This window comes from Bombus impatiens, unplaced genomic scaffold, assembly GCF_000188095.3.
Source record: "Bombus impatiens unplaced genomic scaffold, BIMP_2.2 scf_0152, whole genome shotgun sequence".
NCBI lineage: Eukaryota > Metazoa > Arthropoda > Insecta > Hymenoptera > Apidae > Bombus > Bombus impatiens.
The window spans coordinates 846,316-863,314 of record NT_176571.1 but is presented as its reverse complement, the minus strand read 5'-3'; the positions used below and the strand labels follow the sequence as shown (position 1 = coordinate 863,314).

At 35.1% G+C, this 16,999-nt stretch overlaps 2 long non-coding RNA genes across 2 annotated transcripts; one reads left to right on the top strand and one right to left on the bottom strand.

Annotated features, from left to right (window-relative positions):
- Positions 1 to 244: 244 nt before the first annotated feature.
- LOC117151349 lies at positions 245 to 16,188 on the top strand. The gene is made up of 3 exons (XR_004461201.1): positions 245 to 255; positions 11,296 to 11,299; positions 15,948 to 16,188. It is a non-coding gene; the product is annotated as an uncharacterized LOC117151349 (long non-coding RNA).
- On the bottom strand, positions 3,411 to 3,988 carry LOC117151350. Its single transcript, XR_004461202.1, has 2 exons — positions 3,940 to 3,988; positions 3,411 to 3,495 (listed from the first exon to the last, which is right to left on the bottom strand). It is a non-coding gene; the product is annotated as an uncharacterized LOC117151350 (long non-coding RNA).
- Positions 16,189 to 16,999: the final 811 nt, after the last annotated feature.

The window sequence follows — 16,999 nt, the reverse complement described above, 5'->3', positions numbered from 1 at the left end:
CCATTGCAAAGTTATCTTCAATTCGTCTTGGTGTCGCTTAAAACATCATATACATAGCATAGAAGATTAAAAAGGAAACACGCAACAGATCTCACAAAGGACATAACCTAACATACAAACATTCATCACACTAAAGAAATAAATCAGTCAAATTCGAAGATGGTATCTCATGGGGGGTAGCCATACACATGTTATATTATTATACCACTAAGCTATAATATTTTACCAAATGTCCTACGGGACAAATTGTAAAATGTAAAACATAATATAAGGAATGAATATTGACATGTAAAACTGAATGTATGGCCTTGAAATTATTTTCAAATTACAAATATATTAACAAGACAGGCATAGCTAAAACAATGCTTTCGTCATTTTTCATCCGATTTCCTCAAATCCCTTCCATAAACCTCCTATCTTTATAGATAAGTCGCAATACGTAAAACCAAATGCAATTGGCACTCAATTTTCACATTTAAGAAAACTAGCCCTTCGGATTTTACACAATGTTGGTTAATGTGAAACAGTAGAATTTTCTATTCAGTTGCATCGACGAATCGGAGGATGGAATAAACGCGACTGGAAAAGTCAAAAGGCTTTTCGTTGAGGACGTTAAAGGCTCGTCGTCGTTGTCGTTCCACGTAAGAGTCACGAAGGACGTAAACGCCTTATCAAGACGACGCTCTAATCCCTCGTTGGATCGCACTTGTCTGCCATGGCAGTCGTCGTAGACCGTCCCGGTAATTTATGGCGTTTTAACTTCCCCTCCGCGGCGCAGATTAGCACGGAAAATCCTTCGTGTCGATCGGTCTGCGATTACGCCAGCCTCGATTTACGGTGAAATGTAGGCTAATATTGGCGCACTTCTGTCCCGTGCGCAGCCTAGCGTCGAGCTTGTGATCCATCGATCGATCGATCGATCGTCGTCTGAAGATTCCTCAGTGTTCGACTTGGGTATTTTTTTACTTTGTAAGGTAAACGAAAATGTCGGTTGATTTTAGGCAATGAGTAAATTGCCGAGTTTTATGCAAATTTATGCTTTTCTGAACATAATTCAAAAATTAGCACCAACGTGGAAATTTGCTTTATTCGCGAGATACTATACGAACACGTTTTCCATATTTTATATATTTTTGCATATTTCCTACGATCCGTGGATTTTTGCATTTTCAAATTTTTCTTATAGATACAAAGGTATCTGCTGTTTAACTGCGATGTATCTTGCGAAAATATTATTTTGAAATAGTCTTTTGCAAGTAGTGGTATATTGGACGCAATTGAGGTATTAAAAGTAATCGATTTTTAGAAGTCATATTGGCATGCAGGTAGATAATCCCACAAAGGTCGGCACACTTGCATCGAAGAAAAATAATACGGTAGCAGGTGAATGACCCGAATACAAAAATTGAGATTAATCATTTCTTAATACCAATAATATTCTTTTATGAAAAACTATCTTTAATTAAAAGTCGAATGTATTTTGTTAACTTTCATGTCGTGTTGGAAAATATTCCTGCAAGATATTTCTTCGTCGATGCTACGCTTATGTTTACGAAATTTAACCTAACTTTAGGAAATATTATGCCTGTTTTGCTAACATATTCATATACCGGGTCTGCATAAAAATCGAATATATTTTGTTAATTTTCATATTATGTTGAAAAATATTCCTGCAAGGTATTTCTTCTTCGATACTATGCTTATGTTTACGAAATTTAACCTAACTTTAGGAAATATTATGCCTGTTTTGCTAACATATTCATATACCGGGTCTGCATAAAAATCGAATATATTTTGTTAATTTTCATATCGCTTTGAAAAATATTCCTGCAAGGTATTTCTTCGCCGATACTACGCTTATGTTTACGAAATTTAACCTAACTTTAGGAAATATTATGCCTGTTTTGCTAACATATTCATATACCGGGTCTGCATAAAAATCGAATATATTTTGTTAATTTTCATATTATGTTGAAAAATATTCCTGCAAGGTATTTCTTCTTCGATACTATGCTTATGTTTACGAAATTTAACCTAACTTTAGGAAATATTATGCCTGTTTTGCTAACATATTCATATACCGGGTCTGCATAAAAATCGAATATATTTTGTTAATTTTCATATTATGTTGAAAAATATTCCTGCAAGGTATTTCTTCTTCGATACTATGCTTATGTTTACGAAATTTAACCTAACTTTAGGAAATATTATGCCTGTTTTGCTAACATATTCATATACCGGGTCTGCATAAAAATCGAATATATTTTGTTAATTTTCATATCGCTTTGAAAAATATTCCTGCAAGGTATTTCTTCGCCGATACTACGCTTATGTTTACGAAATTTAACCTAACTTTAGGCAATATTATGCCTGTTTTGCTGACTCATTCATATACCGGGTCTGCATAAAAATCGAATATATTTTGTTATCTTTCATTTTGTTATCGTGTTGAAAAATATTCCTGCAAGGTATTTCTTCGTCGATACTACGTTTATGCTTGCGAAATACTTATCGCAAGATACTTAAGCTATCGATGGATGCTCAAAAGATCAAGTGCACCGCTTGTACGTTTCATTTTGCTAGTGCCTAATGAGAAGACGAAGAGTACGTTAAGGTTGATAATTATATGACTGATGTTTATCAAGCTTGGTTTCCATTAGATAATTGTGCACAGGTATTCGTAAAATATGACATGGAAGATGTACCGATACCAACTATTCCAGACAACCTTTACAACCTCGATAACCTTTTACTGATGCTGCACTGATGATGCTAGAAACACGTTTCTTTCCATGGAACGTACGACTGACGTCATATAAGCTTGCATGTGTATAATATTTCACAATTTTGAACAATCAGAAAACTCATTATTATCATGAATGAATAGTCTCTCAGTCTCGTATCACTTCTCCCCTGAATTGCGATATAATTTCATTAACAGTAATATAATTCAAATGACTAATTTGTAATTTTGCATATCAGTTAGACAGATTTTCAACGGTACATTCACAAGAACTGATAGATTTTTCGTACGACAATAACGCAGGTTTACTTTTCTCCTTGCGTTATATATTTTTCATATAATTTTCTTTATTCCAATTACTTTTATGCAAATGTTAGGAATCAAATTATTAGGTTACTCGAGAAGTTTCTTCCGTCTTATGAGGAAATAATAGACGCACGAGGATTTTTGTTTTATATTATTTTATCGAACTACGTACGATCCATTTTGTTCTTTTGAGATAAACAGCGCGACATTTCACAGACTTGTTGTAAAGAACAAGTTTGCGAAAGATGGAAAGGATCTCTAATCTGTTTAAACTATTCTAAATACTATACTAAATACTAATTCGATGCTAATATAATACGTCTGTATTTACCTGTCTCACCCCTGGATTTGCATATTGTCGTCATCAGAAATGCTGTTACTTTGAACAGCGATGATTATTCTAACGATTCTTCTCCGCCATTTTGTTCAATTGCCCGATGGGATTTCTTGAAACACACGAAAACTAAAAATGCACTGGTTGTATCGATAGCACGATGTTGCTTACTGTTACACTATCGCAATGACGTGGTGTAACATACTTAAAATACTTTAATATATATTCTTATAAAGACTTGAAAATTCATAACGAAATCTTCTAGAATCTAAATAATATAATTTCCATTAAAAAAAAAACAATACTTTTAGTCTTACTACTCTTCGAATATTAGGTCGTGCAGAAAGTTTCGTTCGTTTTATAAGGAAATAATGGACGCACGACATTTTTCGTTTTATATTATTTCATCGAATTACGTATGATTCATTTTGGAGAATTTTGCATCTTAATAGCCGGAATAATGGTATAGGAACACTATATTTATACTTAGAATTTATATTAGAATAGTTATATATTTATTTGATAAACGATTTCAAAGATATTCATCGATACACACTGGCACGCGTCATATCTTCTTCCATACCAGACCGTTAACTGAACAGTTTACATTCCTTTGTCTCTCCGAAATGTCGCGGATATATATATACTTCCACACACTGATATTCACATACAAGTATCGCTACTACGCAGCTAACCTAGCCTAGCACATAATACTATAAATATCTCAATAGTTCTAAAAAAATAAACACAACGTTTGACCGATTAGGTTTCATGTTTGTATAAAGGTATCGTTGTAAAAAACGTGCCCGTAAAAGAAAGACACTGTTCGGACAACGTAATACAGAAATACGGATGTCAAATTACAGGAAGAAAAATATTGAAAAATTAGGCGAATTCCATTGCTCTCGATTATCGCTGTAAAAAGTTACTTATTTGGCAATTGAAAAACAATAAAATTCCGAGTAAATACGTCCCTCGATAAATATTAAATCAGCGGCAATTTCGGCCAGAGGGTTGCTCCCAAATGACGGCGAATATTCCCGGCGGTCGGATTTCCAGATCGACGAGTCGTGCCTCTGCTTTTGTATAATGTAATCTAGAAGTTTGACAGGGTCTGACGGTGGATTGCTTTCAGCCGGGGCTAGTCGGGGCGACGAAAATGGGGAAACCGGGATACGAAGAATGCTCGCGTGGTATGAGCCGCCGCGAAATAGGGGTCATCAAAGGATTATCTCTGGTATAGAAAAGTAATTACAACCGAATTACCATCTGTCTCAGTCCAATTCTGCCACTTTCCTCGGATTTCTGGTTTTTAAGAACAGGCAAATTCAAAAGAGCTTAATTTCATTGCTATGGACTAAGACATTCTAATAATAGTATCACCTGTTACTGTTATACTACATTTGTGTTAAATGGTGAATTTTTCATCTAAATTTATACCTGCCATAGTCTTGTCTAAATATTTGACCGTTGCAGTCCAACTGGCTGTTGTATGATGTCAAGAAGAACATTTGATTTATGGGGATTTATGGAGGGCTATAGACAGGAACTTCACAGAAGTAAAGTGAATAGTACAATAAACAGGAGTAAGACGTGGGTTTCGTTATGAATGTGTTGCAAACGAGCGTTTATAAATATCTGTAAAAATGAATAAATTTAAGAGATCATCTTAATTGGATTCAATTTACTGAATGGATTTATCATTGGTAAAGGTTATGTACAATAACATGTTGTACATAAACTTTATATTTATATAAAGGTTATATTGTACATAAACTTTATATTTATATAAAGATTATGTACAATATATTATTGTTTATATAATTTATATAAATTTATATAAATAACCTTTATATAAATATAAAGTTTATGCACAATATATTATTGTTTAAAGTTTGCTTTACAAGAATTTTTACCAGAATTTCTTCCAAAACTTTTTCTCTTCATATTTTAATGCAATTTCATTGCTGAACATCGACGATTGATTACATGCTAGTCAATTACTTGTCATTTAACAACTAATCAGTCGATAACACGTGACAAGTAATTCATTCTTGTATAATGTATTTTACAATACGTTCATAACACACAGCAGCACAGAAATTCCAGGAATCATCCTAACAGCAGAGCAAAAGAATTCTGTTCACGGTAAGCCACAAAGCACCTCGTGGAAAGATGCGCCTGGTCAGAGCAACCACTCAGCCCCTTTCTGTGCGGCTCGTCGTGTAACATATGCTTTTATCTAAATTAAACAGTGTCGGCGCGATTTTCATTTCCTGGCCTGAAGCTGCTGATGTTATCCGCAGGATAGCGCGTCGCGAGAGCGTTGCTAAGGGTTGGGAAAGCTCAGCCCTGCCAGTGCTCGACCAACCCTCGTGTCTCTCTCTTTCTCTCTTCGCCACCCTCTTCATCCTTCTTCCTGTTCTCCTTCGCTGTGCCGCGGCTTCGTCGCCTTATACACCCGTTTCTCTATACCTATGCACGCGCTCCTTCTCTGCTATCTGGTCGTATTCTAACGCCAAACTCTTCATCCCCCTCTTCCTGTTCCACCCTCTCGTTCTATCGCCTGGACAAGTTACACGGTGCTTCGTTGCTCCCTAGAATATGCCCGGGATATTTCGTGCACTGGAATTATGCTCGTGATTGAGATTGTAATTCGGGGAACTAAGAATAGAAATGGAGATTAGTATGGCGAGTGGTTGAATGGATGGTTCGAATAGCGATAGTTTTATTGCCTTGGCAACTAAGTGATTGCGGACTTTGTCATTAGGTGGTATTTGACAAATCCGCAATCACTTAGTTACCAAGCTAATAAATATTTGAATAAGGTAATTGAACCTCTTGGTACTCCATTTGAAAATATTTTGTTAGGGGGCAATTAAAGTGTTGCATTTGAGTGAGACAAGCTTCAGAAGTGTAAAAGGATGAAGAATAAGCAAGAGATGCACTTATGAAACATTTAAAGATGCAGGGATGCAAAGACTGCATATAATATGTCAAAATATGTACAATATGCAAAGTATAGTACTTGGAGGATGAATAAATAGCGAAGAAATTTAGCCAAGCCATCTCTTCTAGTGATTTCTTCTATTTATTAACTTGGCAACTAAGTGATTGCGGATTTTGTTATTAGATGGTATTGACAAATCCGCAATCACTTAGTTGCCAAGCTAATAAATATTTAAATAAGGTAATTGCACCTCTTGGTACTCCATTTGAAAATATTTTGTTAGGGGGCAATTAAAGTGTTGCATTTGAGTGAGACAAGCTTCAGAAGTGTAAAAGGATGAAGAATAAGCAAGAGATGCACTTATGAAACATTTAAAGATGCAAAATATATACCAAAATGTATAATATGTCAAAATATGTACAATATGCAAAGTATAGTACTTGGAGGATGAATAAATAGCGAAGAAATTTAGCCAGGCCATCTCTTCTATTGATTTCTTCTATTTATTAGCTTGGCAGCTAAGTGATTGCGGATTTTGTTATTAGATGGTATTGACAAATCCGCAATCACTTAGTTGCCAAGCTAATAAATATTTAAATAAGGTAATTGTACCTCTTGGTACTCCATTTGAAAATACTTTGTTAGGGGGCAATTAAAGTGTTGCATTTGAGTGAGACAAGCTTCAGAAGTGTAAAAGGATGAAGAATAAGGAAGGATGCACTTATGGAACATTTAAAGATGCAAAGACTGCATATAATATGCCAAAATATATACAATATGCAAAGTATAGTACTTGGAGGATGAATAAATAGCGAAGAAATTTAGCCAAGCCATCTCTTCTATTGATTTCTTCTATTTATTAACTTGGCAACTAAGTGATTGTCAATACCTCTTAATGACAAAATCCGCAATCACTTAGTTGTCAACCCAATAGAATAAATGGATGATTTGGATACATTGGAAGCATGATTATGATGATTATAGATAGCTCTGAGAATATAAATGTTGATTTGCAAATTTCTATTATAGTATGAAGAGAAGAATAATCCCACTGTGCCCATGTATGGTTAAAGAAGACAATATATTTAAGCTGGAATCTATAGATATTGTTTTGCAATCATTAAAAACACGTAAGCAAGATGTTGCTAATCATTTTGAAACGGTGGATAGATTTTTTTAAACAAGCAAGAACAACAATTCCCTGGCGATCTCTCTTAACGAAGAGCGATTCGATATCAATGGAGGTGAAGCAGGAAAGAGTAGCTTTCACGTTTTGGTAGACGCGGAGGAACCGATTGTTTGCGAGGACTCGAGGTCGAACGCAAGAAGCGGTCACGGATATGACGCGTTTTTATCGACGAGGCAATGGGGAGATCGAAGCGAGCCGTAAACGTGGAGGCCGGATACCAAGATCCTCGCGAGCAGATAGAAAAGAAGGCATCCCACTTTTATACTCTGGAGGTTAAAGTTTACCAAGTTATTCTGACTTTCCCTCCGTCCTCGTCGTCGCCGGTTGGTATCGCGCGGGAAAAGCTACCCCGTCAGCTCGGTTGACGTCTCGCGTCATAGTCACCCTCGTCCCGTCCATCTTCCATCCCCTTTCTCGTCTTCCTCCGACTATCTTCTCGTTCTTCCTCCCTTTTCCAGATTCTTACCGTTCTGTCATCCTTCGATCGACTTTCCCAAGTTTTCCAACTTTCAGGACATCTTTTAAGGAAGCTTCGAGAACTCTTGCTGCTCCATGTTTATGTAGATCTATAGCGCGTTGCGAATTCTTGAAATTAATTCTTTCACACTGCAATAAAATGAAGAGTTTAATAGAAATGATTATTTTTCATTCTATTTGCTTATAGAGAGTTTATGGACAACCATATGCGAAGAATATATGTTTTAAACTTTTCATAGAAATATGAATAATAATTGATATTATATGAATAATACAAATAACAAATTACATGAATGATAATATGAATAATCGTGTTGCGTATGGTAACGTGTAGAATGTGGAACTTATAGCACCATATTTGATGGTTTGGTCGATGGTTTTAAATCTGCATCCTGAAAGACAGACACTGTGAAAGGGATATGTTGACAATGTAAGAGAGAATCTGTATGAAATTTTTGCTATAGCAATTTTTTATCTGTTTTTTTTTTGCAACAAATATTGCTAACCTTCTGTAGATCATCTTGTTGCATACTTATTATTTTCTTTTTCACAGATGATCTCAATATTAGATTGTCCAAAAAGTCAGTGTGTTGCATCTTCCTCAGAGATTAGAAGGAAAAATAAATCATAATGGATTCCATTGTAGGCATAGAAATTCTTCTCAATGTAATTAAAAAACAGAATTAAATGAATCAGAGTAACATTCACCAAGGCAATTCTATGTTTTAAAGTCTTTATACCAACTGCATTGGAATAATCTGTCTGTTTTCTAATTTTAACTTTTAACTTGAAGTTTAGCTTTAACTTCAATCAGAGTAACATTCACCAAGGCAATTCTATGTTCTAAAGTCTTTATACCAATTGCATTGAAATAATTCTTCTATTTTCTAATTTTAACTTTTAACTTGAAGTTTAGCTTTAACTTCAATCAGAGTAACATTCACCAAGGCAATTCTATGTTCTAAAGTCTTTATACCAACTGCATTGGAATAATCTGTCTGTTTTCTAATTTTAACTTTTAACTTGAAGTTTAGCTTTAACTTCAATCAGAGTAACATTCACCAAGGCAATTCTATGTTCTAAAGTCTTTATACCAATTGCATTGAAATAATTCTTCTATTTTCTAATTTTAACTTTTAACTTGAAGTTTAGCTTTAACTTCAATCAGAGTAACATTCACCAAGGCAATTCTATGTTCTAAAGTCTTTATACCAATTTCATTGAAATAATTCTTCTATTTTCTAATTTTAACTTTTAACTTGAAGTTTAGCTTTAACTTCAATCAGAGTAACATTCACCAAGGCAATTCTATGTTCTAAAGTCTTTATACCAATTGCATTGAAATAATTCTTCTATTTTCTAATTTTAACTTTTAACTTGAAGTTTAGCTTTAACTTCAATCAGAGTAACATTCACCAAGGCAATTCTATGTTCTAAAGTCTTTATACCAATTTCATTGAAATAATTCTTCTATTTTCTAATTTTAACTTTTAACTTGAAGTTTAGCTTTAACTTCAATCAGAGTAACATTCACCAAGGCAATTCTATGTTCTAAAGTCTTTATACCAATTGCATTGAAATAATTCTTCTATTTTCTAATTTTAACTTTTAACTTGAAGTTTAGCTTTAACTTCAATCAGAGTAACATTCACCAAGGCAATTCTATGTTCTAAAGTCTTTATACCAATTGCATTGAAATAATTCTTCTATTTTCTAATTTTAACTTTTAACTTGAAGTTTAGCTTTAACTTCAATCAGAGTAACATTCACCAAGGCAATTCTATGTTCTAAAGTCTTTATACCAATTTCATTGAAATAATTCTTCTATTTTCTAATTTTAACTTTTAACTTGAAGTTTAACTTTAACTTCAATCAGAGTAACATTCACCAAGGCAATTTTATGTTCTAAAGTCTTTATACCAATTGCATTGGAATAATTCTTCTATGTTCTAACCTTAACTTTTAACTTGAAGTTTAGCTTTAACTTCAACTTTAATTTTAATCTTTTTGCAGTCTTCTGCTGGAATGTGTTAATTGCAGCGATATCTCATTTACTTAACTGCGTTTATTTTAGGTTATCCGGAAAGTGTTATTTTATTGAATTATGCACGAACGTAATAATAGAAATAGAACGAAATTAAATTACACCAAATTTAATAAAATAATATAAAAGAGAAATTGTTGTTCATCTATTATCATCTTATGAAACGAAAGAAACTCTCCGGATAACCTAAAATTTTAACTTTTACGTATGTAAGGTATCTTACGTATGTAAAGGTATCTGTCGGATATTTAAAAATAAAAATCGGATATCTTATATTATTACAGTGTAACGTGAAAAGAGATATCAATTCATAAGTTTTCTTACTTTTAATGCTATTTTTTTACACTCTTATTTTTTTCTAATTTCTTTTCATTGCATCTCTATCGGAAGAAACGTGTTCACGGAACCGAAAGTTTTGCATTCGTAGAATTTTTGCTGTCCGCTCGCGACCATTTTTCTTTCCCGCCTCTCGCCTCTTTCTTGTCCCATGTCTCAGCGTCGCGCAAAAAAGTTGGCAATTTTATAACGGAAGTTGGCTGAATACAAAATCAGTGGGCTGTCGCTCTTCACGGCCAACTTGTATCGTGTTTTAATGGAACTGACTCGACGCCGTCAACGAGACACCGTAGACGATTCCTTCGCGTAAATTCTTCGACAAACCTCTTTGTACTTGTACCAACGGGATACCAATTTTATTTCAACAAGAAAAAATTCTCATAATACAAAAATGATGAATCTTCATGATACATACATACACATATTTTTATGTGTATTCATCTACACATACTTCTACTACACATACAAATAATTCAAATTTTTCTATGAACATAATAAATATTTTGTTAATTGAATTTAATGTTATAAATTTCATATCCTAAACGTTAAAAAATAAAAGAGAGAAACATTTTTATAAGACACTGGAGCATTATTTGTGGAAGATCGGGAAGATTACTTTGGTACTTGATGGTCAATCAGTCGGTTTACAGGGAAATTGTTTATTAAGCAGACAGGAAGTGCACAAGAGATAAATTTTCACTACCATCACTAATATCCGCAGGTCAAAATGGCAGATAGGCAATTCCAAGGTTATTCACGAAATTTATCGCTATCGTAATCAGACATCGCAACACCTAGCTTTCTTCAATCGCTAAGATCTAAGCAGGCTAAGGCTATTAGGTAATTTCATCTATAGATATACACATTTCAAAATCTGCTTTTACTATCATTTCGGCTGTAACGCGCTAATGATGAGATCGGTGACCCTAAACTGTAAGGGACAACAGAAATGGTAATTTCTGTCTCCATGCCTGCTAATAATAAAAGGGATTATAAGGAACTAAGAAGTCAAGCAATCCTGTTGTAAAACAATAACCCGGTTAGTGTGCTGCATCTTTTCATCTGAACAGAACTAAATGAATCAGGGTAACATTCATAACCTTCATACCAACTACATTGGAATAATTTTTCTGTTTTCTAATCTTAACTTTTAACTTGAAGGTTAGCTTTAACTTCAACTTTAATTTTAATCTTTTTCCAGTCTTCTGCTGGAATGTGTTAATTGCAGCGATATCTCGTTTATTTGTTTGCATATAATTACCCTTTAACACGTCACAAAAGTTTGATATATTTTGCCCTGTAACCTGCAATAGATTGAAGTATACTACACCATAAGGTTTACTTTTTTCAAAATACATTGTCTTTGCGCGTTTTTTCTAACAATATTATTTAAATCGTTCACATTATCAAATACTGTTTATTCCATGAAATTTATCTTATTTTAATCATCCTAGAAAATATTGGTTACCAGTGACCAGTGTAATGTATTATGTTGAAGCAACTACTTCAAGAAAAACTCTACTTCTTTATTTATGTATATCCGTGTCCTGGAGACCCCTATTGCGTAGAAATATTTTAAATAAGGAGAGAAAATATTATTATGCCCTTGAATATACATTATGTTTTGGGTTGTAAGGTCTAGGAACAATGGAATTGATAAACAGTTTTATGTTGCTTGTAACCTTTAGCTAAAAACATAAGGTTAACTTTTTGGTAATGTCTTTTGCTATAAATAAACGTGCTCCCTATCATGTTCTTATTGTATTATCACACAGTGAGGATCTGAATCACCATACACTATACTTGTACTTTTACATATTTCTTATATTTATTTAATATATTTTTCTATTACAAATTCATCCACTGGTTCCTCTATCAGTTAGTCTCAACAATATCATGTATTAAATTAATCAATAATGATAACAATTTATTTTATTTTGACCTCATATACTATGTTATTATATATTATATTACAAATTCATCCACTAGTTCCTCTATCAGTCAACCTCAACAATATCACACATTAAATTAATAAATAATGATCACAATTTATTTGATTTTGACCTGATACACTATGTCTGTACTTGTACATATTTCAATATATTTTTCTATTACAAATGCATCCACTGGTTCTCTATCAGTTAGCCTCAACAATATCATGTATTAAATTAATAAATAATGATCACAATTTATTTGATTTTGACCTGATACACTATGTCTGTACTTGTACATATTTCAATATATTTTTCTATTACAAATGCATCCACTGGTTCTGTATCAGTTAACCGCAACAATATCATGTATTAAATTAATAAATAATGATAACAATTTATTTAATTTTGACCTCATATACTATATCTGAACTTATACTTATACCTATACTTATTTCAATATACTTTTCTATTACAAATGCATCCACTGGTTTTCTATCGGTTAGCCTCAACAATTTCATGTATTAAATTAATAAATAATGATAACAATTTATTTGATTTTGACCTCATACACTGTACCTGTACCTATACTTATTTTAATATATGTTTCTATTAGAAATGCATCCACTGGTTCTCTATCAGTTAGCCTCAACAATATCATGTATTAAATTAATAAATAATGATAACAATTTATTTGTTTTTTACCTGGTACACTATGTCTGTACTTGTACATATTACAATATATTTTTCTATTACAAATGCATCCACTGGTTTCTCTATCAATCAACCTCAATAATATTACACATTAAATTAACACCTTCTTGTACTTTAACGAGTTAGAATCGCGATGGATATTTTGGCCCAAACATAAATATCGCGAGTCTGTCTCGCGACCAGATACTTGGGCTAAACGTAAACATAACAAGCCGAGCTCGCGGACTGTTTTTTTGCCCGTTACGATCGTGACCGAATGTTAGTTTCTGTTTACGAGCATCAGTCTGGTCTGTTTAGCGCGCGTCGATGTCAAATAATTATAACAATTTATTTAATTTTGACCTCATACAATGTACCTGTGCCTATACTTATTTCAATATATTTTTCTATTACAAATGCATCCACTGGTTCTTCCATCAGTTAACCTCAACATATTACAAAAGATATGAATACAAGAGTACACATAAATGATTATAATGAAATTGATACAGACAAATATAACCATGTTTCTCTCTTAAAGATATTAATTTTACAAACAGCACATGTACATTTTTAAGAAGAGTAAGAGACAAGAAATACAGAACCCTGTATTTTAACCAGTTTCATAGTTCCACAAAATTATTTAATTCATTTAGATATTGCGTAAAAAATGTTCTCTTAATCACAACTCTCTTACCGCTGTGTGACCGGAGGTCGCATATTATCACGTCAACCATTCAACCACCAGCGGTGCCGTCGTATTTCATCCGCGGCAGATTCGCGTATCACAGTCACCTGGTTGCACTTGGCGCGCTCATCCCCTGTGTAACCCTTATCAAACTTCATTATTACAGGTTGTACAAACATAACAGTCCTTTGCAGGACTCTGCTTCCATCGAGTTCTAGACCCGTGAACCGCTTTCGCGGCGCATAGAAGGGGCCGTGTCTCGAGGGTTGAAGGGGGTTGCTTGCTCAACGGATGATATATTATCGGGTGCTGTTTGCGCTTTGACAACATCGCGAGGCATAAAAACGCTGACTCATTTAAAGCGGCCCCCGGGATTGCGCGGTGCTCCGGGAGGATCCGCGTGCCGGCACCCCTCTCGATCCTCCTCTCACCCTCTTCCAGCCGCATCGCCGACCAACCTCCCCTTTTCCGTTCTAGAGCGATTCACCCCTCTTCTTGTACCCATCTTTCTCTTCTTTCTATCTCTGTTTCACTGTAAGAGCCGTTCCAGCCTCGTTTTGTCCATCGGTTCCACGGCTCCTCGTTCCACACCCACCACCCACAATTTCCCGGTTTTATCCAGCACCGACTACCCCGTTCCTCCGATTCACCCCCATCTGGAGGACAGCTCCAGCATCTCGTGACTCTGTTTTCTTCCACGCCACCGGCGACTGGACTCATCCTCCTTCTTTCTCGTTCTCTTCTTCACGCTTCTGGCTTCCATCCTCGTCGCGAGCATTTTGCCTGCCTGTAGCCGCACCAGTGGCGCTGCTCCTCTTTCGGTTATCCACAAACTGCCTGCCAACGTTGCCCGTGGAATCAAGCCCCTCTCTCCCGATGGAATCAAGCGATATCTTCTGTTTCTTTTTTCTTTCCTTTTCTTTCTTCTTTTGCTGCAGGGAGCAGGAAGAAACTTACACCCTTGGTCCGTACAGCTAACGTCTCTTATAATTGCCATTCTTCCTATAATTCTTATTAAGGCTAATTAATTGCAATGGCTTGTATAATTCAGTTTAGCCAGTGTTTCCGCACGAAAGGTTTGTTTGGCATTGGTATCTTCCCTACAGTTGGGATATCGAAGGTGCCTGAATTGTTGGAAAAACCATAGTTTGAATTACTGTTTATTGTTACATCTATAATCTTCGGGCAGGCGTGATATTCGCAATATAAATAAATATAATGAGAGGGACTCGAAGGTATTTGAATAATTAGTATAGTGGCATTTCTGTAATTGTCAAACTTCTCCAAATAAATGTTTATTCAAAGGTACCCGTTCAGCGACGACTATGTCACTTTCCAGAATTCCATTTCGCCAACCTAACCATCAATTCATAGCGCAATTAATCGCACAAGACGATCACAAGTTCTATCTGTAATTTCTCTGTGGTTAGGAACCTTACGCGTCGAAATTCATACAGAGAGATCAGACAGAAGAGTAGAGTTGCATCGTTTCGTTTAACACTTTGACTGCCACGCGGAACAGTTTATAGCGACATATTATAACAAGGCTTGGTTTATTTCAACAAAACATTCGCATTCGTTGTTTCGTCGCAAGCAAAACGTGTAGAATATATTGTTGAAACGTGTAGAGATATTAGTAAACAGTATTTGCTCGTTCTATATATAACAGTGAGGTATGTTCACACTTCTAACCTCAATTATATGATTATAAAGCAGCATTCACGATTATTTTCTAAGGTGTGTTTATAATAACATTCGTAGATTAGCCTTCAATGATATGGATGCAAACACAGTGCACAGTTAGATGCAAGATTTGTTCCCATTTTCTTTTTATTGATGTTGTAATAAAAATGTTTAATTGTTCAGTGGGGCACTTTTTATTTCTTCTATTTATAGGTTATCTTCTATTTACAACAAGGCTTCATTTATTTCAACAAACCATTCGCATTGTTTCGTCGTAAGCAAAACGTGTAGATTATATTGTTGAAACGTGTAGAGATATTAGTAAAGAGTATTTGCTCGTTCTATATATAACAGTGAGGTATGTTCACACTTCTAACCTCAATTATGTGATTATAAAGCAGCATTCACAATTATTTTCTAAGTTGTGTTTATAATAATATTAGTAGATTACTCCTCAAAGATATGGACGCAAACACAGTGCACAGTTAGATGCAAGATTTGTTCCCATTTTCTGTTTATCGATGTTCTAATAAAAATGTTTAATTGTTCAATGGTTCACTTTTTGTTTCAAAGTATCTTTTATTTATCGGTTATATTGAAAATGCCCTAACTGTCAATTTTCATTCAGTTTTTACAATCGTAAGAAGCTCAAGCGCTCCGGTCACCAATGACCACCGTGGCCATATATGACCCACGTGGCAGTCAAAGTGTTAATAAAACTGAAATCCACCCGACCTGAACGTTCTTCGTACCCTAATCAATGTAACAAAGTGATCACAAGTTGCTTCATACGTTCTGTCCCTAATTTCTTCCGCAGAGTAGCAATCTTAGACGGAAGTTCGTACGAGTTTAGGTGAAAGGAGGGTGGGGGCGTAGGATCGGAGAAATGTGGGTCGCAAGGCGTCCCTCGAGTGGATCTGGCGGGGTATTCAATGGGGTAAATGGGCTATTGCATATTAAATACGCCGATAGGGGAACGAAACGAAAGAAGATGGGAGGAGGGGCGCGTAGAATGGTTCTGGGTTCTGGGAGAAACGTGTGGAGCAATGTGTGTAAGCTTGATGCGGTTATTGATTACAGGCTACTGTCATTGACGGCCCGTCATATGGAAACGGTGACCGTTTTTCGTTACGCATACGCGAATATGCCACGCTACAACGCGGCCATCGTACTCGCTCTCGCAAATGCCCATCAATTTCTACGTCCCGTCCTGTTCGATTCGCTACTTTCTCTTCTTCCGCTTCTTCTATTTCCCAATTTCCAGCCGTGTGGAACTTGCTTCGAATAGTTTTTTCAATGGTATTGTTACGACAAGTGACGGTTACTTGCAATGCATCTCGAGTCTTGTCAAAATTCACCAACACGGCTTACCAATTAACGTTAGAATTAACATAGAATTGTGTCAGATTAACATTAGAATTTAGGGCGCGTAACGATCCTTCCTTTGAATTAGCCATCGTTTTACAAAACAGAGATTACCTTCGTCAGCACTCTGGTGCACTCTTCGCGTAATATCCACGCGTTTATCGCTGCCAAATCGAAAATATTGAAGAACGACTTGAAGGATAATTGTCTTCTATTTGTAAACCTGTACGTTTGGTGCTCAGAAGGAGGTCTTTTACTTT